This window comes from Podarcis filfolensis, assembly GCF_964270895.1.
Source record: "Podarcis filfolensis genome assembly, chromosome: 3".
Taxonomy (NCBI): domain Eukaryota; kingdom Metazoa; phylum Chordata; class Lepidosauria; order Squamata; family Lacertidae; genus Podarcis; species Podarcis filfolensis.
Genome location: NC_139606.1, coordinates 115,160,776 through 115,187,476, shown reverse-complemented (window position 1 = coordinate 115,187,476; position 26,701 = coordinate 115,160,776). Strand labels below are relative to the sequence as shown.

The 26,701-nt window shown below is 42.8% G+C and overlaps 3 long non-coding RNA genes across 3 annotated transcripts; all 3 read left to right on the top strand.

Annotated features, from left to right (window-relative positions):
- Positions 1–181: 181 nt before the first annotated feature.
- LOC310758771 lies at positions 182–4,751 on the top strand. Its single transcript, XR_014545879.1, has 3 exons — positions 182–340; positions 2,158–2,293; positions 3,977–4,751. It is a non-coding gene; the product is annotated as an uncharacterized lncRNA (long non-coding RNA).
- A 2,241-nt stretch (positions 4,752–6,992) lies between these two features.
- On the top strand, positions 6,993–11,539 carry LOC310758770. The gene is made up of 3 exons (XR_014545878.1): positions 6,993–7,151; positions 8,972–9,107; positions 10,771–11,539. It is a non-coding gene; the product is annotated as an uncharacterized lncRNA (long non-coding RNA).
- A 6,812-nt stretch (positions 11,540–18,351) lies between these two features.
- LOC310758769 lies at positions 18,352–23,655 on the top strand. The gene is made up of 3 exons (XR_014545877.1): positions 18,352–18,582; positions 20,637–20,766; positions 23,458–23,655. It is a non-coding gene; the product is annotated as an uncharacterized lncRNA (long non-coding RNA).
- The last annotated feature ends 3,046 nt before the right edge of the window (positions 23,656–26,701 follow it).

The following is a 26,701-nucleotide window of genomic DNA, read 5'->3' as shown; positions in this document are numbered from 1 at the left end:
TTGGCTGTTTGCCACAGTTGAGAGCAGTAAAGGTGTTGTGTGGTGCCAACGGAAGGACATTGCAATGTTTGTGTGTCACTGACCTCTGTGGTCAGAAAGGGCAATGGAGATTCTTTTGTGCATAGTCAGATGTTCCCAAACTTCACCTTGTTCCGGAAATACTGTTTTGCAATTCTCCAAAAACCTTATATATATGGTCTCCTTTTTCATATAGCACCTCATCTGGGCTTCAAATCATCTTCTCACTACACCGCCAAAGCGAGATAGCATCAAGCCACAGCCATGAAGATCCTTTACCTTCTCTTTGCTGTCTTCTTAGTCTTCATCCAAATAATTCCAGGTAAGAGATAGGTGGATAATTCCGAGGTACAGAGTCCAGCAGTAGGTTTAGAGGTGATTCTATAAACTGGGCAGCATGGAGTCATTCAGCTGTGAATTACACTGTATTTAATAAATGGTTTTTTCCATGTAAGTGTGCCTACAAAAGTAGAGAGCTACCACTCACTTCCTTGCAGCTGGAGGAACTGCAATCCTCAGATAAATTGGCTTACTGAGCCCATGTCAGTCCTGCTTGTACAATGTTATCTGTGCAACGGCTGTATATTTGCAAACCTAAACAGGGTCCAGTATGGTTTCAAATTGGATTGGGGGGGCTACATGTTGAGATTCCTCCATTACAGAGGGTTGGGCAAGATGACAGTAAGAGTAGTTCTACAGTGGAACGGTCTCCCTCTGGAGGTTGTGGACTCTCCTTCTTTGGAGGTTTTAAGTAGAGGTTGGATGGCCATCTGTCCTAGATGCTTTAGCTCAGATTCCTGCATTTTAGGGGTTGGACTGGCTGACCTTTGTGGTCTCTTTCCAACTCTACAATTCTTTGATTTTTATGGTCCATGAAGTCCGTTCCAACTCTACAATTTGACGAATCACTGATTGTATGTAAGCAAACCCCCATAAAAGAATATGGTTGCTAGAGACTTCCCCCAACAAAGGGACCTCAGATGTCCCTTTTGACACCTTCCAAGGCCACCAGTCCACCCGCTTCAGTCATTATCATTATTAATTGAGGATATTTGTGTGTGCTTTCTTTGGTTGAAGAGGCTGCATTTGGTTGTGTGCGAGATTAGCATGGTTCAGTGAAGGCATCAGATTGGCTACGCACAGGGATTCATTAGTGAGGTTGAAGGGCTGGGGACCCCTCCTGCTGTCCCCTTGAACTCCAGAGAAAGCAGGAAAGGAGGATTGGAAAGTGGTCCTAAGGCCTTGGCAAATTGCAGGTGTAATAATAAGCAGTGCTTCCAGTGATTTACAGGGTCTTAACATATCAATTGAGCTCCCGTTGCTCAGTCCCAGCTCCTGCCAACCTAGCCATTCGAAAGCACGCCAAAAAAGTGCATGTAGATAAATAGGTACCGCTCTGGCGGGAAGGTAAATGGTGTTTCTGTGCACTGCTCTGGTTTTGCCAGAACTGCCTTAGTCATGCTGGCCACATGACCCGGAAAAACTGTCTGCGGACAAATGCTGGCTTCCTTGGCCTGTAAAGCAAGATGAGCGCCGCACCCCCAGAGTTGTCTGCGACTGGACTTAACTGCCAGAGGTCCTTTACCTTTACCTTTTTTAACATATCAATAACATTAATGTCCTATATACTTACAGAGGTCATCCCCCTGTGCATCCTTATTATTAGTATTATTAATAATAACAATATCTTGGGTGGGGGGACATAAAATCATGGAAAGGAAGGGTGGAATGAAGTATCCTGGCACAGGGCATGGCCTCCTTCTGGAATCTTGAGCAGGAGCCAACCCACAATGCAACATTTTGTTGCAGGTCTCATCAATTTGTAATTTATTAACAGCAGTTCTGAGGGCAGGGGAAACAACCTTTCTTCCTTTTAAGAACATTAACAAGCCATGATCGCAATTAAAAAAAGAAATAAAGCAAAACAGGAACAGAAGTGGCTCCAGCACTAAAGTGGTTTGAACAGCTCAGGAGAGGGCAAGCTTCTTTCGCTGTGGAAGGACGAGGGTGTGAGACTAGGTATTGCAGGCCAGTAGCATTCACAAAAAAGTTTTCTGCTCTGCCCCCTGCATCTCCCCTACTCAGCTCCTACAAGCCAACTCAGGAGGTTCTTCCCCTTTCTCTTTTTTATTGTAATAGGAAGGGCTGGATATCCTGCAGATGATACCATGGAATGCAGGCTTGCACGAGGTTTCTGTAAATATGGACAATGCCCTCCTAGGACAGAACATACTGGGGGAACATGCCAAGACGGACGTCTACTGTGCTGCAAAAGGTAATGCAACTGTCACCAGGATGGTATCGGGCAGTGTGGTGGCAAGGTTAGCATAGTTGAGGCATACTGCTGGGGGCATCAGATTGGCTCCACCAGTGTGCCTGGACCACCCCAACCTTTCCACTGCCATGCCATCCCCTCTTGCTTTCCTGATCTGCAGCAGGGATCTTGCTGCCAGCAAACCAGGTTTTGGGCACTGCGCCTTCCCACATGGGTCTTAATACAATCATGTTTTCAATTGGACCATTCCAACATTCTTTTCATTCATTCATTCAATCAATCAATCAATCAATCAATCAGTCAGTCAGTCAGTCAGTCAATCAATCAATCAATATCTGTATCCTGCCTTTCTACCAATTTGTCACCAAATTGTGCTCAGGACAGCTATAAGCAGTAAGAGAGAGAACAAAGCAGACAAGGTAACCATGGAAAACATCATTATCTATCAATAAATCCAATAAAAACAACAGTCAAACAGAATGCAACATATTTACAAATGGGATAAGTTCAGATTATAAGGCCCAAGACATGCCTCAATAATAATAATTAAAAAATCCCTATCTCTGTACAAACATCTCAAAGCACTTTCTTGATTTAACATGGGGTACTACAGAGGGCACATTGAATGAGATAGCCTATTACTATCAAGTCAGCAGACATTTGATTTTTTGCCACCATACGCTTGAATAGTTTGTGCTAAATAGCTTTAACTACCAAAAACGTGGCCTTAAAAAATCAGAGGATCCTGTGGCTCGACCTCTAATGCAGTACAAAGAGATGCTGTTAGAACAGGAAATCCAGAGAGTCCGAACATGCTTGCAGAATTCTCTGAATCACAGACGGTGCTTTTATTCAATCTTAGCCCCAGCAAATGAGCACTGAATGGTAGAAATGTGAAGAATTGGTTGCTTTTCCCACATACACATTCCCCTACCCTGCGTCCTCTTTTGGCTTCAGCTTTTCAAGAGTTGCATAATGTTGGATGCTGCTACTATTATGTCACGGTTCCTCTACAATTCTATGATTCTGTCTCCAGTCTGCTGCTGTAAAGGGTTGAAAACATGGCTGTCTGACATATAAACCCCTTGTCGCCAACTGTAATCTTTGCAAGTCATTGCCATTCAATTCCCACGTGAAAATGCTCCCTTTTATATACCTGCCAACCAAGTTTTCACTTCACACGTCTGAAAAAGTGGGCTAGAGTCTGTGAAGTCCATTTTGCTGCAGTCAATTATAGCTAGTCTCCAAGACTCCAGTTGTTTGTTTCCTGCAAGAGACTATAATGTCTACCCCTCTGCAAATTCCTAATTCTAGGAACTCATCAATAGAATCCTATTCATTTGTACCCAGAAGTACAAATGAAGTCTGGACTAGGATGCCTGAAAAACTCCTTACTCCCATCGTCATTACCAATGCAGACCATAATTGTGTGAGTCAATAATTAGATAAACTGTCTCAGTTAATATGAGATGAAGCATAACCATTACGTCACTGCCTCCTTTATTTTGTCCCATAGGGAGAGATTAGAATCAAGACAGCTCCTAACTTTATCGGTATATCGTTGTCTTGGGTTAGGTTGTACGGCTGTAGAGTGTGGGAACTGTAGAGACTTGCCATTTAAGAGTGTATCAGACAAAGTATGACCAGAGTTGGGTATTAATGATCTGTCTTTTCTTTTGGTAGTCCTTGGAGTCAATGAGCCAAGTACAGTCAATGCAAGACCTCTGATATTCTTCTCTGTCTACTTCTGAAATGGCTGAGATCAGCTTTGGAGTCAAGGGTGAAGAGCTGCTTATCTGAATGGATTTAAGTGCTGGAGAAAATCGACCCCTTCCTCGATTCACACAGTTCTGTACGCAACATTCTGGAAATGAAACAAATTCCCAATAGTTAAGAAAAGGTTAAAAAAAAGGATTTCTCTGCTGTGACATTGAAAACCAATGGTGTTGAAAGATGGATAAGGAAAATATTTTTTAAAAAATAATTATAATAATCTGTTTTCTAGATTTATTAAAAGTTATGTATTAAATTGGAGAATATTTGTTATAAAAATACATAAATATTATAATATGCATATTTTAAAAGTCTTCTCTTTCATCCACCTTTCAGTTTGGATTGGAGCAAGACTTCCAATCATGTTAGGAGAAGAACAATGGATTGTAATAGGTCTACTCTAAGCATGACTAATTATGGTTTTATGTCCATACCTCCCAGTCCCTCTCTTTCTCTGGCACTCTGCAAGTACTATGTGGCATTGCCTTATATCCCATGTTAATTGTGATCCCTGTAGATCACCAAAACCTCATATGGATCTTTGGACAGACACACTAGGGTAAAAAGTCTTTGGTCATTGTGAATGCAAACATGCAATATGGGGTGTGTTATTTGCACTGATTGATCATTCTGTGTTTTTTCTCCTGCAAAACCTTAATAAAAAAGTTCATCTTCAACAGGACAATTTGAAGCATTTATTTTCTTTCTGTCTGTGGATCCACGAATAATGGCTCTCTCCATTTCTAATTCAAAACACTTATCCATCTCTTCCCCATTGCCAGTTCTCTCTCTTCGTAATACATAACTTATATGGATTGAAGGTGACTAACCTTTATCAAGCCAATGGCCACATTGATCCATGGCCAGCCCTTTGAGGCCCACATTTCAAAGGGAGCATGGCAAGAAATGCTGCTCTGAAGGTTGCCTTCCAAAAGAATTTCTCAAGCAGTTATTTCTCTCTCCCTCTCCCTCTCCACCCCCCTCACACACACCACCCTTCCAAGTGTCCCTATTTTCCAGGGAGGGTCCCAGATTTACAGAAGCCATCCCAGAATGTCCAGCTGCAGAAAGTGTGCTGGGGAGACCACACGTTCAGTAAACAATGAAGAAATGCAAAAATATATTTTGCTTGGCTTTAGTTACAAAACCAAAAAGTCTTCTTACATTAAATCTATAAGTATGATCAATCCATTCACCAGGATACTGAGAGAGGTACACACTGCTCTTCATATACTATACCCAATTGCTGACACAGTTTAATTACCACAACTTAACAGCATCTGCTATACTGCTTTACAGCTGTAAAACTAGGTCATGACATTTACTCTGGCCTTTAAAGAGATACACATCTTGTGAAACAATAATGAACCTTAATATTTAAATAAACCATTCAACAAAGATGTCCCCATTTTCATTGGTGAAATATTGGAGGGTATAGTAGGATGCCCCTATTTTCATCAGTGACAGGTTGGAGGGTGTGGAGTTATGTGAGCCACTGAACCAAGGAGACAAGAAATTAGATAACCTTTGGAAGACATCTGAAAGGAGCCCTGTATAGGGAAGGTTTTACTATACAGTGGTACCTCTGGATGCGAACGGGATCCGTTCTGGAGCCCCATTTGCATCCTGAAAAGAATGCAACCCGCATCTGCGCATGCGTGGGTGGCGATTCACCGCTTCTGCACGTGACATCATTTTGAGCATCTGCGCATGCGTGAGCAGCGAAACCCGGAAGTAACCCATTCCGTTACTTCCGGGTTGCCGCGGAACGCAACCTGAAAATGCTCAATCTGAAGCAACTTTAACCCGAGGTATGACTGTATGTTTACTATATTTTTATATGTGTTGGAAGCCACCCAGAGTGGCTGGGGCAACACAGTCAGATGGGCAGGGTATAAATAATGTATTATTATTATTATTATTATTATTATTATTATTATTATTATTTATATACCACCCTATGCCCCCAGGTCTCAGGGCGGTTTACAGGAATTCAAATTCATTTCCAACCATGCATTAATATCCTGGCCTGTTCCAAAATTGGAGACCACAGTCCCAGAAGCTACATACTGTATCAGATGGTACACTTTACATGGTTATGAATACCCGCTGTGCTGTTTGGAAACCAGTAATGATGGAAAATAGCGAACAAACAAACATCAAAACAAAAAATTTTTTCCTTCCAGTAGCACCTTAAAGACCAACTTTTTAGTTGGTCTTTAAGGTGCTACTGGAAGGAAAAAATTTTTTTTGTTTTGACTATGGCAGACCAACACGGCTACCTATCTGTAACTGAAACAAACATCAGTTTATTATTTACATTTATCAGATAAATTACCACCCTTAATTGCTCTGACGTGGCGTAGAAAGATGGTGGGGTGGGGTGGGGTAACTCTTAAGAAGACCAGGGAAAAGAAGGAGGAAATGAACAGGAAAGAAAGATCTCCACATGAAAGAATAGGACAGCATCAGAAGGCATTGGGAAACACCCAAAATGAGACTGGGGTCCACTGCTTGCCTGTTTGTGCCGTAGAAACCGAAACAGCTCCAATTGGGGCTTGGTTAATTATGGAAAATATATGCAGCTCCCCATCAGGCAGCCTTTATTGCAAAACAGAAATTATAGAAATGGACTTTGGGGTTTATGGAAATTGTGTTATGTTGGCTCAAGACCTGCATAGCTTAAAACCCACAACCCCTTAGGGGATTAGTTCACTCTCAGGTGGAAAATCTTACCTCGGTCACTTGGCTGTTTGCCACAGTTGAGAGCAGTAAAGGTGTTGTGTGGTGCCAACGGAAGGACATTGCAATGTTTGTGTGTCACTGACCTCTGTGGTCAGAAAGGGCAATGGAGATTCTTCTGTGTATAGTCAGATGTTCCCAAACTTCACCTTGTTCCGGAAATACTGTTTTGCAATTCTCCAAAAACCTTATATATATGGTCTCCTTTTTCATATAGCACCTCATCTGGGCTTCAAATCATCTTCTCACTACACCGCCAAAGCGAGATAGCATCAAGCCACAGCCATGAAGATCCTTTACCTTCTCTTTGCTGTCTTCTTAGTCTTCATCCAAATAATTCCAGGTAAGAGATGGGTGGATAATTCCGAGGTACAGAGTCCAACAGTAGGTTTAGAGGTGATTCTATAAACTGGGCAGCATGGAGTCATTCAGCTGTGAATTACACTGTATTTAATAAATGTTTTTTTCCATGTAAGTGTGCCTACAAAAGTAGAAAGCTACCACTCACTTCCTTGCAGCTGGAGGAACTGCAATCCTCAGATAAATTGGCTTACTGAGCCCATGTCAGTCCTGCTTGTACAATGTTATTTGTGCAACAGCTGTATATTTGCAAACCTAAACAGGGTCCAGTATGGTTTCAAATTGGATTGGGGGGGGGGCTACATGTTGAGATTCCTCCATTACAGAGGGTTGGACGAGATGACAGTAAGAGTAGTTCTACAGTGGAACGGTCTCCCTCTGGAGGTTGTGGACTCTCCTTCTTTGGAGGTTTTAAGTAGAGGTTGGCTGGCCATCTGTCCTAGATGCTTTAGCTCAGATTCCTGCATTTCAGGGGTTGGACTGGCTGACCTTTGTGGTCTCTTTCCAACTCTACAATTCTTTGATTTTTATGGTCCATGAAGTCCGTTCCAACTCTACAATTTGACGAATCACTGATTGTATGTAAGCAAACCCCCATAAAAGAATATGGTTGCTAGAGACTTCCCCCAACAAAGGGACCTCAGATGTCCCTTTTGACACCTTCCAAGGCCACCAGTCCACCCGCTTCAGTCATTATCATTATTAATTGAGGATATTTGTGTGTGCTTTCTTTGGTTGAAGAGGCTGCATTTGGTTGTGTGCGAGATTAGCATGGTTCAGTGAAGGCATCAGATTGGCTACGCACAGGGATTCATTAGTGAGGTTGAAGGGCTGGGGACCCCTCCTGCTGTCCCCTTGAACTCCAGAGAAATCAGGAAAGGAGGATTGGAAAGTGGTCCTAAGGCCTTGGCAAATTGCAGGTGTAATAATAAGCAGTGCTTCCAGTGATTTACAGGGTCTTAACATATCAATTGAGCTCCCGTTGCTCAGTCCCAGCTCCTGCCAACCTAGCCATTCGAAAGCACGCCAAAAAAGTGCATGTAGATAAATAGGTACCGCTCTGGCGGGAAGGTAAATGGTGTTTCTGTGCACTGCTCTGGTTTTGCCAGAAGCGCCTTAGTCATGCTGGCCACATGACCCGGAAAAACTGTCTGCGGACAAATGCCGGCTTCCTTGGCCTGTAAAGCAAGATGAGCGCCGCACCCCCAGAGTTGTCTGCGACTGGATTTAACTGCCAGAGGTCCTTTACCTTTACCTTTTTTAACATATCAATAACATTAATGTCCTATGTACTTACAGAGGTCATCCCCCTGTGCATCCTTATTATTAGTATTATTAATAATAACAATATCTTGGGTGGGGGGACATAAAATCATGGAAAGGAAGGGTGGAATGAAGTATCCTGGCACAGGGAATGGCCTCCTTCTGGAATCTTGAGCAGGAGCCAACCCACAATGCAACATTTTGTTGCAGGTCTCATCAATTGGTAATTTATTAACAGCAGTTCTGAGGGCAGGGGAAACAACCTTTCTTCCTTTTAAGAACATTAACAAGCCATGATCGCAATTAAAAAAAGAAATAAAGCAAAACAGGAACAGAAGTGCCTCCAGCACTAAAGTGGTTTGCACAGCTCAGGAGAGGGCAAGCTTCTTTCACTGTGGAAGGACGAGGGTGTGAGACTAGGTATTGCAGGCCAGTAGCATTCGCAAAAAAGTTTTCTGCTCTGCCCCCTGCATCTCCCCTACTCAGCTCCTACAAGCCAACTCAGGAGGTTCTTTCCCTTTCTCTTTTTTATTGTAATAGGAAGGGCTGGATATCCTGCAGATGATACCATGGAATGCAGGCTTGCACGAGGTTTCTGTAAATATGGACAATGCCCTCCTAGGACAGAACATACTGGGGGAACATGCCAAGATGGACGTCTACTGTGCTGCAAAAGGTAATGCAACTGTCACCAGGATGGTATCGGGCAGTGTGGTGGCAAGGTTAGCATAGTTGAGGCATACTGCTGGGGGCATCAGATTGGCTCCACCAGTGTGCCTGGACCACCCCAACCTTTCCACTGCCATGCCATCCCCTCTTGCTTTCCTGATCTGCAGCAGGGATCTTGCTGCCAGGAAACCAGGTTTTGGGCACTGCGCCTTCCCACATGGGTCTTAATACAATCATGTTTTCAATTGGACCATTCCAACATTCTTTTCATTCATTCATTCAATCAGTCAGTCAGTCAGTCAGTCAGTCAGTCAATCAATATTTGTATCCTGCCTTTCTACCAATTTGTCACCAAATTGTGCTCAGGACAGCTATAAGCAGTAAGAGAGAGAACAAAGCATACAAGGTAACCATGGAAAACATCATTATCTATCAATAAATCCAATAAAAATAACAGTCAAACAGAATGCAACATATTTACAAATGGGATAAGTTCAGATTATAAGGCCCAAGACATGCCTCAATAATAATAATTAAAAAATCCCTATCTCTGTACAAACATCTCAAAGCACTTTCTTGATTTAACATGGGGTACTACAGAGGGCACATTGAATGAGATAGCCTATTACTATCAAGTCAGCAGACATTTGATTTTTTGCCACCATACGCTTGAATAGTTTGTGCTAAATAGCTTTAACTACCAAAAACGTGGCCTTAAAAAATCAGAGGATCCTGTGGCTCGACCTCTAATGCAGTACAAAGAGATGCTGTTAGAACAGGAAATCCAGAGAGTCCGAACATGCTTGCAGAATTCTCTGAATCACAGACGGTGCTTTTATTCAATCTTAGCCCCAGCAAATGAGCACTGAATGGTAGAAATGTGAAGAATTGGTTGCTTTTCCCACATACACATTCCCCTACCCTGCGTCCTCTTTTGGCTTCAGCTTTTCAAGAGTTGCATAATGTTGGATGCTGCTACTATTATGTCACGGTTCCTCTACAATTCTATGATTCTGTCTCCAGTCTGCTGCTGTAAAGGGTTGAAAACATGGCTGTCTGACATATAAACCCCTTGTCGCCAACTGTAATCTTTGCAAGTCATTGCCATTCAATTCCCACGTGAAAATGCTCCCTTTTATATACCTGCCAACCAAGTTTTCACTTCACACGTCTGAAAAAGTGGGCTAGAGTCTGTGAAGTCCATTTTGCTGCAGTCAATTATAGCTAGTCTCCAAGACTCCAGTTGGTTTTTTCCTGCAAGAGACTATAATGTCTACCCCTCTGCAAATTCCTAATTCTAGGAACTCATCAATAGAATCCTATTCATTTGTACCCAGAAGTACAAATGAAGTCTGGACTAGGATGCCTGAAAAACTCCTTACTCCCATCGTCATTACCAATGCAGACCATAATTGTGTGAGTCAATAATTAGATAAACTGTCTCAGTTAATATGAGATGAAGCATAACCATTACGTCACTGCCTCCTTTATTTTGTCCCATAGGGAGAGATTAGAATCAAGACAGCTCCTAACTTTATCGGTATATCGTTGTCTTGGGTTAGGTTGTACGGCTGTAGAGTGGGGGAACTGTAGAGACTTGCCATTTAAGAGTGTATCAGACAAAGTATGACCAGAGTTGGGTATTAATGATCTGTCTTTTCTTTTGGTAGTCCTTGGAGTCAATGAGCCAAGTACAGTCAATGCAAGACCTCTGATATTCTTCTCTGTCTACTTCTGAAATGGCTGAGATCAGCTTTGGAGTCAAGGGTGAAGAGCTGCTTATCTGAATGGATTTAAGTGCTGGAGAAAATCGACCCCTTCCTCGATTCACACAGTTCTGTACGCAACATTCTGGAAATGAAACAAATTCCCAATAGTTAAGAAAAGGTTAAAAAAAAAAGGATTTCTCTGCTGTGACATTGAAAACCAATGGTGTTGAAAGATGGATAAGGAAAATATTTAAAAAATAATAATTATAATAATCTGTTTTCTAGATTTATTAAAAGTTATGTATTAAATTGGAGAATATTTGTTATAAAAATACATAAATATTATAATATGCATATTTTAAAAGTCTTCTCTTTCATCCACCTTTCGGTTTGGATTGGAGCAAGACTTCCAATCATGTTAGGAGAAGAACAATGGATTGTAATAGGTCTACTCTAAGCATGACTAATTATGGTTTTATGTCCATACCTCCCAGTCCCTCTCTTTCTCTGGCACTCTGCAAGTACTATGTGGCATTGCCTTATATCCCATGTTAATTGTGATCCCTGTAGATCACCAAAACCTCATATGGATCTTTGGACAGACACACTAGGGTAAAAAGTCTTTGGTCATTGTGAATGCAAACATGCAATATGGGGTGTGTTATTTGCACTGATTGATCATTCTGTGTTTTTTCTCCTGCAAAACCTTAATAAAAAAGTTCATCTACAACAGGACAATTTGAAGCATTTATTTTCTTTCTGTCTGTGGATCCACAAATAATGGCTCTCTCTGTTTCTAATTCAAAACACTTATCCATCTCTTCCCCATTGCCAGTTCTCTCTCTTCGTAATACATAACTTATATGGATTGAAGGTGACTAACCTTTATCAAGCCAATGGCCACATTGATCCATGGCCAGCCCTCTGAGGCCCACATTTCAAAGGGAGCATGGCAAGAAATGCTGCTCTGAAGGTTGCCTTCCAAAAGAGTTTCTCAAGCAGTTATTTCTCTCTCCCTCTCCCTCTCCACCCCCCTCACACACACCACCCTTCCAAGTGTCCCTATTTTCCAGGGAGGGTCCCAGATTTACAGAAGCCATCCCAGAATGTCCAGCTGCAGAAAGTGTGCTGGGGAGACCACACGTTCAGTAAACAATGAAGAAATGCAAAAATATATTTTGCTTGGCTTTAGTTACAAAACCAAAAAGTCTTCTTACATTAAACCTATAAGTATGATCAATCCATTCACCAGGATACTGAGAGAGGTACACACTGCTCTTTATATACTATACCCAATTGCTGACACAGTTTAATTACCACAACTTAACAGCATCTGCTATACTGCTTCACAGCTGTAAAACTAGGTCATGATATTTACTCTGGCCTTTAAAGAGATACACATCTTGTGAAACAATAATGAACCTTAATATTTAAATAAACCATTCAACAAAGATGTCCCCATTTTCATTGGTGAAATATTGGAGGGTATAGTAGGATGCCCCTATTTTCATCAGTGACAGGTTGGAGGGTGTGGAGTTATGTGAGCCACTGAACGAAGGAGACAAGAAATTAGATAACCTTTGGAAGACATCTGAAAGGAGCCCTGTATAGGGAAGGTTTTACTATACAGTGGTACCTCTGGATGCGAACGGGATCCGTTCTGGAGCCCCATTTGCATACTGAAAAGAATGCAACCCGCATCTGCGCATGCGTGGGTTGCGATTCACTGCTTCTGCACGTGACATTATTTTGAGCGTCTGCGCATGCGTGAGCGGCGAAACCCGGAAATAACCCATTCCGTTACTTCCGGGTTGCCGCGGAACGCAACCTGAAAATGCTCAATCTGAAGCAACTTTAACCCGAGGTATGACTGTATGTTTTACTATATTTTTATATGTGTTGGAAGCCACCCAGAGTGGCTGGGGCAACACAGTCAGATAGGCAGGGTATAAATAATGTATTATTATTATTATTATTATTATTATTATTATTATTATTATTTATATACCACCCTATGCCCCCAGGTCTCAGGGCAGTTTACAGAATAAGATCAAGATATAAAACCACAAAATACATAATAAAAATAAAAGCAACAACCCAATAGCCTCCCTGCTCCCTGTACAAAAAAATATATATCCACATTTTAAAAGGGCATACAGTGGTACCTCTGGTTACGTACTTAATTCGTCCTGGAGGTTCATTCTTAACCTGAAACTGTTCTTAACCTGAAGCACCACTTTAGCTAATGGGGCCTCCCACTGCTGCCGCACCGCTGCCGCGCGATTTCTGTTCTCATCCTGAAGCAAAGTTCTTAACCCAAGGTACTATTTCTGGGTTAGCAGAGTCTGTAACCTGCAGCGTATGTAACCTGAAATGTATGTAACCCGAGGTACCACTGTGGTATGTAAATCAGATCAACCAAAGGCCTGGTTAAAAAGGAATGTTTTCACCCGGCGCCTAAAGGTATATAATGAAGGCACCAGGCAAACGTCCCTTCCACAGATGGGGAGCCACTGCATAGAAGGCCCGTTCTCATGTTGCCACCCTCTGGACCTCTCAAGGAGGAGGCACACAAAGAAGGGCCTCAGAAGATGATCTCAGGATCCAGGTAGGTTCATATGGAAAGAGGCGGTCCTTGAGGTATTGTGCTCCTGAGTCATTTAAGGCTTCATAGGTCAAAACCAGCACCTTGAATTGGGCCTGGAAACTAATTGGTAACCAGTGCAGTTGGACCAGAATCGATGTAATATGCTCAAACCATCTTCCTCTGGTGAGCAACCTGGCTGATGAATTCTGCACCAGCTAAAATTTCTGAACCGTCTTCAGAGGCAGCCCTATGTATAACGCATTGCATTAATCTAACCTTGACATTACCAGAGCATAGACAACAGTAGTTAGGGATCCCTGTCTAGATAGAGGTGCAGCTGGCCCACCAGTTGAAGCTGATAGAAGGCACTCCGACTCACTGAGGCTAACTGAGCCTCAAGCGACAAGAAAGGATCCAGGAGGACCCCCAAGCTATGAACTTGCTCCTTCAGAGGAAGTGTAACCCCATCAAGAGCAGGCAACCTCCCACCCATCTGGTCTAGGGAACCCCCCAGTAACAGTGCCTCAGTCCTATCTGGATTGAGCTTCAGTCATCCAGTCCATTACCAAGGCAAGACACTGGTCCGGCACTTCCACTGCCTCACCTGCAGATGTAAAGGAGAAATAGAGCTGAGTGTCATCAGCATACTGCTGTCAAAGTACTCCGAACCTCTGGATAACCCCACCCAGCAGATTCATGTAGATGTTAAACAACATGGGGGTTGGACTGAGCCCTACAGAACCCCACATTGAAGGTTCCACAAGGCTGAAAACCACTCCCCCAGTAATACCCTCTGGGAACACCCATCCAAGGAGTACTGGAACCACTACAAAGCAGTGCCACCCATCCTTAGTTTGGAGAGTCGCTCCAGCAGGATACCATGATTGATGGTATCGAAAGCCACTGAGAGGTCGAGAACAATTAACAGGGACATGTTTCCCTTGTCTTTCTCTCAACAGAGGTCATCATATAGGCAGAACCATAGCTAGGTGATCTTGCACCCATGGAAGAACCATCCAGATTGCGCCCCCAAGCCATGGACAAATTAGCTCTTCTTTCTGCCTCTCCTCCAACACCCCCCCTCCACCCATTCAATTCACCCTCTATTAAAAACCATTTCTTATGAGGTAATAATCAATTTTTATATTAATGGACATATTTTTATTTTTATTTTTTAAATAATATTTATTGAAGATTTTTTTTAAAATTATAAAAAGGAAAAACAGAAAAACAGACAAAACAGAAAAATAGAAAGAAAAAAATACATCCATCATTCTCAAATTTCTAACTTTCATTACCTTCTTTCTTTGACCTCCTCCTCCTCCCCTTTCTTGTATCCTGGTTAATAATTATCACAGCAAATCCTTTCCATAGTTCATAATATTTTGTCCTTACATTATCTTAATCTATTTTCATCTTGTCTTATAGCAAACCTTAAAACTTAAAACTTATTTTTACCAGCTTCTCATAACCATATCATTGACCTAATTCTTTAAACATTTTTACTAGAACCAAGTAGTTCCATTTCAACATTTTCCTAACATTCATCAATTATTTTAAAACAGTCCTAATGATAAAAAAAAGAAAAGTAAGACAATCCGATCTTCATCCAGCGTCCCTTCCTCCTGGTTCCGGATTTTGTCAGTCCTTTTTGTCCCATTTATCTAGCGCATTAACCTGGTGTCCTTATATCCGAGGCCCTCAAGTCTCTTCCATGTCCCTTCCACAGCTCTTCTTCATATTTTCCTTTCACTCATAGGAACTCCAGCTTAGTAATAATTTTGACCCTTTTCAACAGATCAGCCCCATTTCCATAGTCCAGACTAAACTCCATGTGATATTTAAACACCTGTTTCAGATTCCCTCCAAAATTAAAAGCCCCCACAGCTCCAAACATCTGACGGCCCATTACCAGACTCAGAAAGTCCAAACATCCCGGCGTGGGAGGGTCATTCCAACCCCCCATTTCCAAACCAAACCGAACTTTATCTTTCCAAATCTGGTTTTTTTCCAAATTCATTTATCAAATCCAGAGGCTCATGATCCTGCAGGGCCGCAGCTCCCTCCATTTCTGGCACCCAGGATTCAGCAGTATCCTCTTCTCTCATCTGTGCTGTCATAGCACACTCCTGTTTTAGTTCCTGGGTAGGCTCCATGTAGTTTCCTACTGCCTGTTCAAAATTTCTGGTCGCATTAGTCATCAAGTCCGTCTTCTGGCTTAGCTGATCCAATAGGGCATTTATTTTACAGAAAGCACCCAACAGAGCTTCTGAAAACATTGTCCTGCAAGGTCACAAGTCCTTTCCCACGATTGTAATCTGTAACAGCTGCAAGCTCCTGAAGTTGGTTACAATTTCACAGTCTCCCTCTAGGGGGACAACTTGTTTATTTTTTCTTTTAAGAACAATAGCAACAAAGTTTCTTTTTTAAAATATTCAGTCAATATTTGTTCCTTTGAAATGCGAAAGGAAACAATGGAGTCACTATGTTACTTTTCTTTTAGCTATCTGTCAAAAACATTTGTCTCTGGTCAATGAGCTTCAAACGTCAGTCCTGACACTCCGCTCCAGGATCAGGACGGTGGAAAGTTACTTTACTTTAAACTCACTTCTGCAGGTTTAAACAATCCAAAAAGAGGTCCCCCTTCTTCTCCTGCTACCGAAGGGGGGGGTCCACAATTTTAAATGATGAAAGCCAATCCTTTAAAAGTGAATTTCTATGCTCTAGTTACGTTGTCTTTGCTTTATTCTGACTACAAAGAAATGGAAGGCTGACTTCCTGTTTAGACCTTCCCGTTTCAGTACCAAATTGAAGTAAATTTTAAGTCCAATTCCTCTCTACTGGCCAATCCTTATTTAAAGTCCAATTGTTCGAGTTTTAAGTACTCACGGGTGATTCTTTAGATGCCAAATTGTCCCAGGAAAAAGGCAGCGCTCTCCGGCAATGGCTATGCGGCTTCGCTCCATGGAAAAAGCAGTAGACTCACAGCACCGCGCCACTTCCCCCTCTTCGCTTCAGAGCCCGTTTATGGGTTCCTTTGCGGGTTGGGGGGGCGCTAAAGGTGCCCGCCGAGTCCCATGGTCACAGGCTTCATCCGCCTGTGATTTTTTAAAGGGTCCCCGCTTCGCCATAGCGGAAAAGACCCGTTTCGCGCGGAGCTGGTCCCTCCGGTTCAGAGGGAGTCCGCCATTGCCGATGGCGCCACCCCGGAAGTCCTTAATGGACATATTTTTAGCTGATGTTGCACCACCCCCATCACCTGTGCCCCTGGTGTGGGCCCACCTCACCACCACCTAGCTACAGCCTTGCATACAGGTTGACCAAAGTGGTTTCTGTGCCTAAACCACCCCTAAACCCTAATTGAATTGGATCCAGAAAACATGATGATGATGATGATGATGATGATGATGATGATGATGGAATAAGACATCCCTATTTTGATTGGAGAAATGTTGAGGGGTATGGCCACACACATTTTGGGAGGGTCTTGGTGAGCAGGAATGTTTCTAAATTCATCCTGTACGTTAATAATGAAGGATACAGACACACTTCATCAAGGGAGGGCATTCCACAAATAGGATACAGGATGTACATATATTGGCACAGCACCCCCCACAACATCTACCCCTTTTTCAAAGTGTCCTTTCTTCTCACCCCCCCCCTCGCCACAACATTGCGCTAAAGACCCAGAAGTATTTGTGAACACTCTGTAACCTGGAGTTCTGCTGAACTCACTTCTCTCTCAATGTCACTGCTACTTATTAACATATTAAATGGTTGCAATACCTGGAAAAAACCCAGCATATTTTATCCCACCTCCCTTTCCCTCCAATCCCAGGTCTTTGGTAGAAACTGCCCACTACCAGTTCAGAACAAGCTATATGAGTTCTAATACATTTTGTGACTCCCTGCGTCAATAGTTAAATAATTCAGGACATGAGTAGATTTATTGAGGGCTACCATTAGGAATGCTGAATGAGAAGGGTAATCCCATTTGGGTCAGGCCCTTCTCCAGATTTTGCAATGCTGACCAATGCACAAGAACTGTGCCCCAAAATATGTATTTTACATGAAAGTTGTGTACATAAATGTGTAGTTCATGGATGAACGAATTGAAAAACATTGAAAAGATTTTATCTGGTATAAAAACATGTGTGTTGCATGTAAAAAGTACATTTGAAATGCATGCAGTTTAAAACAAGGCCTTTCACGCACTATTTTTTAAAAAATTCAATAAAATAAAATACTAGAGTGCTGCATTTGGTTTTGCAAGCATTCGGCCTTTGTGAGATAGCTTTATAAAGAGATGTGAAGGTAGGCCCTTCTCTAAGTCTCACCACTCTCTCAGGTAGGCTTGGTGGGAACACAGGAAAGGGCCATCTGAGTTGGTAGTCATTACCACATCTTGTGGAAATAAGTTCCATAGGAACATAAAAAAACAACCCTGCAAAATACCCAGGTCTTCCTGCAAAATACCCAGGTCTTCCTGCATCCTATTCCTCTAGTTGCCAACCACATCCCTATGAGATGCCATCAAGCAAGACAGGAGGGCAGTAGCACTTTTTGGCTGGCGTCCTATAGCAACTGCCATAGAGAAGAATATGGACTCTGCCACTGGAGGTAATGTATAGTCATCATCAATAATAATTAGAGCTGTACATCAAATCTGGCTGAATCCTGGACCCTGAACTGAATTGGATTGATTCTGATCAACCCAGAATTCAACTAGATTGGGTTCATAGGTTGGAATGCCCTTCTTGTGAACATCTGCTGGAAGCAGACAACTGGAGGAGATGAACTTTGGTCTGAATCAGCAAGCCACCTCTGTTCTACTCCAATCCGAAGTCCTTTGTGGAAACAGCCCACCAACAACTAGGGAATGGAAAAAAACACCATGTTGTGTAATTGTGACATTTTGGCCACCTTATGTATCCAAAGGGGGGGGGGTGTAGTTTTGTAATACGCTTGAATACCTCTTTAATTTGTAACTCTCAGTGGATTATTAACCCCCCTTTTCCTCTTGGGTTCCACACCAACTTCATAAATAGCCAGCTCCTCAGTTGCCAAATTCTACTTGACCTGACTTTCAGATTCGTGTCTCTAGCAAGGATTGCATTGAGCTTCAACCATGAAGACCCTTTTCCTTATCTTTGCCATTGTTCTGATTTCATCCCAAGCTGTACCAGGTAAGAAGATCACTTAAGAGACCCATAGGGTCTCAATGACAAATAGAGCTCAAAGCCAATTTGCTTGGTAGATGTCTGCTATTTATCGGCAGCATTGGGAAGTGCTGGGTGTTTTGGTTTACAGAAGTGTTTGTGTGTGTATGTGTCTTCCCAGTGAGAAGGGAATTTAAGGATGACCTCTGGCTCTGGACCTCTTTCTTCATTGTGAGAGAGCACTACAGGCCAGTAGTGTCTTTGCAATGTACGCTTGTTTACAAATATACAAGCAGAGCATATTGAGAGCAAGGCAGCTCCTGAAGCTGATAGCACAACTCCGATCCTGAATTGAGTTCCCAAAGAAAATCCTTTACCGTCACCAACCCACACTCAGCACTGCTAGAAGACAACTTGGTTAGCTAAATCAAGCCAGGTTCCCTACTCTGTGTTCAACTATTCTTCCCAAATTGATTGAAGGTACATAAGTAAAGGTAAAAGGACCCCTGACCGTTAGGTCTAGTCGTGACCGACTCTGGGGTTGCGGCACTCATCTCGCTTTATTGGCCAAGGAGGCCGGCGTACAGCTTCCGTGTCATGTGGCCAGCATGACTAAGCCACTTCTGGTGAACCAGAGCAGCACACAGAAATGCCATTTACCTTCCCGCCAAAGCGGTACCTATTTATCTACTTGCACTTTGACGTGCTTTCGAACTGCTAGGTTGGCAGGAGCAGGGACCGAGCAATGGGAGCTCACCCCGTCACGGGGATTCGAACCGCCAATCTTCTGATTGGCAAGTCCCAGGCTCTGTGGTTTAACCCACAGCACCACCCGCGTTGGCAAGCAAAAAATGGTTTTTTCTCGGGGGCGGGGGGATGGGGTCATAAAATTATAGGGACAGACCAGTTCTAATGATCAAAGCATTGGAACGATAAAAATGTGCCTGCCTCTAATAAAAGAGAGTGCGTCTTTGTAAGTTGACACCAGTGACTTTTTAAACTAGTGAATCTATCACACGACTGACTTCTCATAGCAACTGGCATAGAATAAACCAATGACTTTATTATGGCATCTTTTCATGCAGGCATTGAGATGAGATTTGTCTGTTTGACGCCTGTTAGACTGTTTTATTGGCTGGAAATGTTAAATTGATGTGTTTTAAATGCAGCTTTATGGATGGTTGTTGACTATGTTAGATTTCACTTTTGGTATTTCCCAGCCCGAGTCAAGCACTATTTATGCCACATAACCTCTCGACAAATGACAGTCAATCAATCAATAAGGTGATGTTTCTTGTTTCCTAGGCTTGGAAATAGGTCTGAGGTGAGGATAGGAATGGAAGGAATGACTGCTGATGTCATAAAGACATTTATATCTTGCTAAAGCTGGGGAAAGGGGCACCTTTATGTAGTTTGCCCCTTCCAGCTACACAGTTGTATAGGAAGTGGAATTTGGGAGACTCTTGGGGGAAAGGCTACAGTTTCACCAAGCACAGATAGTTATCTTTCCAGAAGAAACTCTCCAACTTGTGCCAAAAACAAAACAAAACAAAAATCAGGAGGTGGACATGTCCAAAACCAAGGGTGGAGGAACCCATCCTCTAGAGAACCACAAAGGGAGACTTCCTACCACCCATGCTGGTTTTTGTACCAATAGCTCTATTCCTTTGATGTAATACAGTAGCTTCCTTCAGATTGACTCAGGGAAAAAACCCTGACTTTTCCTTCTTCTTTTTCTGGAAAAACTCCATGGTGATTTTGCTATAATATGCTCAGCTCTATTGAGAAACATTTGATGCAAGTAATTTTACCCCTTCCCCCTTTATGGTGGTTTTTTTGGGGGGAGGGGGGGCGATAAATGATCACCAGTGTTTGCTTGTTTTTCTCCTGAGACAAACAGGGACATGTTTGCTTCTGCATGGTTCTAACTGATCTTGCTTTTCTCGGCTGACATTTCAGTTTATTATGAAAACCCGTTTATTGCAGCGGGGAATTGGGCTCAGTCCATAGCCTGCCTTGTTTTTCCTTTTTCATCACGAGCAGTTCTCACGGATGGAATCTTTTTGGTTTGTGATATACAGGGGATGCCCAGGCGCCTGAGGATACAATTGCATGTGGCCGGAGTGGTGGTGGCTGTCAAGCTGGGGCTTGCAGACCCGGTTTCCAAAATGTGGGGACCTGCAGAGGAGGAATGATGTCCTGCTGCAGATGGTAAGTGATAGCCCCTGTATATGACATTTTTGCTGAGTTAGAGTAGCCAAAAAGAGAAGGCACCAGAAAGAAGGGCATTGTTGTTGTTCTTTAGTCATTTAGTCGTGTCCGACTCTTTGTGACCCAGGCACTCCTGTCTTCCACTGCCTCCCGCAGTTTGGTCAAACTCATGCTGGTAGCTTCGTGAACACTGTCCAACCATCTCGTTCTCTGTCGTCCCCTTCTCCTTGTGCCCTTCATCTTTTCCAACATCAGGGTCTTTTCCAGGGAGTCTTCTCTTCTCATGAGGTGGCCAAAGTATTGGAGCCTCAGCTTCACGATCTGTCCTTCCAGTGAGCACTCAGGGCTGATTACCTTAAGAATGGATCGGTTTGATCTTCTTGCAGTCCATGGGACTCTCAAGAGTCTCCTCCAGCACCATAATTCAAAAGCATCAATTCTTCGGCGATCAGCCTTCTTTATGGTCCAGCTTTCACTTCCATACATCACTACTGGGAAAACCATAGCTTTTACTATACGGACCTTGGTTGGCAAGGTTTAAGATGCTGTCTAGGTTTATATGTACAGATACAAACTTAGAAATAATAGACTAGCATTTAAACAGACACACAATACATTTCGCCATTGTGGGGAAGACTATGGCTAGGGGAGGTGCCTTCTCAGTCTGCTGTTCAAATGCTAAGCTGCTGTAGATGAGCAACTTCAAGGTCCTCACTGCTCTCCATTCTTACGGGCTTGTGGGCTTGGACCAGAAAGCCCTCCAGAGAAAGGACTTATTCAAATAGAGCAGAGGTGGGGAGACTTCAGACCTTGGGGTTGAGTGTGGCACCCCCAGGCCTCACTATATGGACTTTGGACCAAGTCATGGACCAAGACTGTATGGACTTTGGACCAAGTCTTGGACCAAGACCCCATCCCAGGCCACACATCTTACCACCCCTCTTCAAGTGCTTCTGCCCGGCTGAAATCTGACCTTGAACTGTAGTACAGTGGTACCTCAGGCTACAGACGCTTCAGGTTACAGACTCCACTAACCCAGAAATAATAAGAACTTTACTTCAGAATGAGAACAGAAATCACGCAGCGGCGGTACAGTGGCAGCAGGAGGCCCCATTAGTGGTACCTCAGGTTAAGAACAGTTTCAAGTTAAGAACGGACCTCTGGAACAAATTAAGTTCTTAACCAGAGGTACCACTGTATGTCTGTTTCTTGCCTCAATGGAGAATGGAAAGATGTGTGTGCACAGGAACCTCTGGTTTGTGTGTAGCTGGGATGTACACATACATAGAGTGCAAACATCCATATCTCCATCCACTTTTGTTTCTGGCTCTGTCCACCAGTGGCATGTTATCCCTAGAATGTTTCCAATGAAGGCATGAGGTCTTTGGGCAGAAATATATTCTCTGCCCTTGAAACAGACTCTTCTGACAGCACTTCTGACAATGGATAATTGTCATCTGTGGTCCTGCACAATTTTAGCTTAAGCAACATGTAAGGAAGTATTGCTGAGAATGTCCCTAGGGTTTGGGGTGTGGCATAATCATTTAAATAAAGTTGGACAAGGGTCCCCCCCCCCTCATATTTCCTCCACCAGGGGTGAGGAGCCACTGACTCCTCTGGGGTTTGCCCATGCAACCTTCCCTTCCTCTTCCCTTCTATACCTTCCAAAATGTTGAATGGAGGATCCTCAACACCATGTTCCATGGTCATATTTCCATGCGAGTGACATGAACTGCATGGAACACCCTCCTGTCAGATGTCAAGGAAATAAGCAACTACAGTGGTACCTTGGTGCTCAAACTTAATCCACTGCAGAAGTCCATTCCAAAACCAAAGCGTTCCAAAACCAAGGTGCACTTTCCCATAGAAAAGAAAGGATTAGCCTGTTCCAGACTTTTAAAAACAACTCCTAAAAGAGCAATTTAACATTGAATTTTACTACTGATCCATAAAATGAAATCAATAAACAATGTACTATATTTTAAAATAAGTCAGTATTGTAGATGATAAAAATCTAAATTATCATTATTATTTTTAATCTGCACTGATGATAGTCACTGTTTGGATGAGGTGCTTTTATCCATTTCCACAGTCACACAATCAGTCAATCAATCAGTAGCTGAACTGGGTTCCACACAGTCAAAAAAACAAATTAACTGAAAAAGCCTGAAAAACAAAAATACAAAATAAATAGCAAAAACAAAAAGCACCAAACTTAATCCATTCCGAAAGTCTGTTTGACTTCTGAAATGTTTGAAAACCAAGGCACAGCTTCTGATTGGTGTAGGTGCCCTGGAAACAATAGCTGACAGCAGCATTGGATGTTCAGCTTCCGAAAATTTTTCAAAAACCGGAACACTTACTTCTGGGTTTTTGGGGTTTGAGAACCAAGGCATTTGAGAACCAAGGTACCACTGCATCTGACTATTAGAAGACATCTGAAGGCAGCCCTCTTTAGGGAAGTTTTTAATGTTTGATGTTTTATCGTGTTTTTAATATTCTGTTGGGAGCCGACCAGAGTGGCTGGGGAAATCCAGTCAGATGGGCGGGGTATAAATATTATTATTATTGATGCTTCTCATTCCAACCCCATTCACTTCAACAAGGCTTGCATGGCTAAAGTTGCTGGTGATTTGTGCTTTGTGCTCCCTTTCTAAACTTTCTAAACTTGACTTTCTTCTCTTTCCACAGGCCTCGCCCAGGAGCATAAGTTATCTGGCGAGATTTGAGTAGCACAAATGGCTCTGAAGGTTCCCAATCCTGGTACCTGGAGTGTTCACATGCAGTGCAAACCTTGGGAAAACCAGGGAATTTAATCTTAAAAAACACACAGCTGGTATTGCTAGTTAGGTTACAATGGCTTCCCTGTGCAATAAAGGTGAATAATACCTTTCTGCTCCTTGTTTCTGTTTTTAATCACTTAAAACACACTCGTTCTTTGGTCTGACGAATCTGGGATTGAGCATGTTCCACTTGGCTGGGCACAGTCTGGCCAAAGTTCAATTTACATTTCAAATATTGCATACCGCATTATTCCAAGCTGCTTCAAGACCTTCACAGTCAAAAGTGGGAAATGATTTTTAAAATAAATGAATAATTTTAAAAAAAGAAATAGCATTTCCTATGCCTCGTTGATTTAACTGGGAGGGACTTGAGCATGTAATTAATCATCATATTGAAAGCCCTTTATCCCTGATCAAGCTAAGGTGGGGGGAGAGAGAGAGAGACTGTACAGTGGTACTTCGGGTTAAGTACTTAATTTGTTCTGGAGATCCGTTCTTAACCTGAAACTGTTCTTAACCTGAAGCACTATTTCTGGGTTAGTGGAGTCTGTAACCTGAAGCGTATGTAACCTGAAGCATATGTAACCTGAGGTACCACTGTATATGGGTAAAGGATTGGAGCCCTGGGAAGTAGGATTTCCTGATAGATGTTTACTGGTCCAAGGTCAGGCTGTGAGCTTCATGGATTTGAACCCTGGTCTCCCAAGTGCTGGTCCAGCACTCTTAACTGCTACAGTGTGCTTTTTCTCATTGGGAATGGTAAAACTGAGAGTCCTAGTCCTTTTTCCAGTAGAGTGAAAAAATGCTTTACTGGGGCTCTGGAGTGCCCACACTGCTCCTGTTACAGTAAGAGAGGAGGAAGAAAATTGCAGCATAGGAGATGAGATTGGCAACTTATTTCATCATTGTTCAAACTGGATCTGTGCAAGAGTTGAATATCAGGTTGAATATTGGGGTGTATGAGCAATCCATCATGCCGAGATACAGAGATCCCCTTTTGGCTTACAATAGCCTGCAGCGATTATTGATTTATTTATGTATGACATGACTCTCTTCTGCCTTGGTTCATCACTGGAAACATTTCGATGCTAGGATATGCTTTTAAAGGGTAAAGGTAAAGGACCCCTGACAATAAAGTCCAGTCGCAGACGACTCTGGGGTTGCAGCGCTCATCTTGCTTTACTGGCCAAGGGAGCCGGTGTTTGTCCACAGTCAGTTTTTCTGGGTGATGTGGCCAGCATGACTAAGCCGCTTCTGGCGAAACCAGAGCAGCACATGGAAATGCCATTTGCCTTCCCGCCAGAGCGGTACCTATTTATCTACTTGCACTGGTGTGCTTTCGAACTGCTAGGTTGGCAGGAGCTGGGACTGAGCAATGGGGGGGGACAGGGGCGGGATGCTTGGATCAGGAAAACAGAGCACCAACTCAGCGACTACGAATTGTATTCAGTTTCCCCCATGATCTGCATAGATGTATTGGAGTGAATGGATATGGCCAGACAAAGAATGGGAACAAAAGAACAACAAGAAGTCAGATAGCTTTTACTCAACTTCGTTTAAATTTATTACATGTGGGATTTAAAAAGAACATGGATAAAAAATCTCAGCCCCCCCCCCCCGAATTTTTTTTGAAAGATACTTAAAGGGGGGGATTAATCATCATTATCATCATCTTTTATTTATATCCTGCCTTCCCTGGCCGAAGACGGGTTCAGGGCAGCTAACATTGGTATAAAATCAAACAATAATTAAATTACCTTCTAAAAACAGGTCAAGATCAAATTAAAGTCTAATTAGATGGCTTTCTACGGGGTTGGTTAATTATAGCTGCGACATTTGTCTTCAGCCTCCTCACGCATTTTTACCTGAAAAGAAATGACAAACAAATGTTTAAAAAGGATTTTAAGAAATTGTTTTAAATTTGCTTTGACACATTTGACTATGAGGGTATTAAAAACTCCAGATTTCATTGGAAGAAGGATTCTGGTTTTGACTCATTGTGTTTGCTGCTTTCATTGTATGCCTAGTCTAGGATTGCCAACCAGGTCTGGGAAAGGTATATCTTGCTCCTGATCCTGTCTTCTTGAGGTACTTTCCCTACAAACAGTAGCCTCCATGTTTGCTACCTTTTCTGGGAGTGTTTGTTTTAGAAGCCAGACTTTGGTCTTCTTTGCCTTGCACATGACTGAGGCCTCACCTACTATATGCTCCCAGCAGTGCCAGATTTACGTATAAGTTAAACAAGCTATAGATTACGGCCCCACTCTCTTGGGGGCCCCAAAGAAATTAAAGGAAAAAATACATATTTCGTTATGTGCAAATGGCTTTACATAGCTATTAGGTCCATAAATTAAAGGTAAAGGGACCCCTGACCATTAGGTCCAGTTGTGGCTGACTCTGGGGTTGTGGCGCTCATCTCGCTTTATTGGCCGAGGGAGCCGGCGTACAGCTTCTGAGTCATGTGGCCAGCATGACTAAGCCACTTCTGGCGAAGCATAGCAGCGTACGGAAATGCCTTTTACCTTCCCTCTGGAGCGGTACCTATTTATCTACTTGCACATTGAAGTGCTTTCGAACTGCTAGGTTGGCAGGAGCAGGGACCAAGCAACGGGAGTTCACCTCGTCATGGGGATTCGAACCGCCGACCTTCTGATCAGCAAGCCCTAGGCTCTGTGATTTAACCCACAGCGCCACCCGCATCCCTTAGGTCCATAAATTACCATATAGCATATATTCAACAACAAAAAAACAGTGACAATTTGTTGTTGACAAAGGACAGCCGGATATATAAAGGGCCCCATTACCTTCAGTGGCTTAGGCCCTCATCAAACCTAAATCCAGCCCTGGTTCCCAGGGAGAGAGTTTGCCAGTGTGACTTCCTCATCTGTGCTGAATTCACCCCTCATCACTTCTTATTCCTTCTGTGCTTGCTCCTTTGATTGTATGTATGTTGTGTGTTTGTTGAATCTTTATTAGGCTTACTGGCTAATTCCTGAGTCTTCTTTAAGGTGTGTTGGCAATGGGCTCATTTATTTTGCTTCCAACATTGTAAAAAAAGACCCACACTCATTCACTGTGCCATAAGACTCTATCTTGTCGGGGCTTCTTGAAGTTAACACAGTAACTTCAGGAAGCCCTGGCTGGGATAGAGT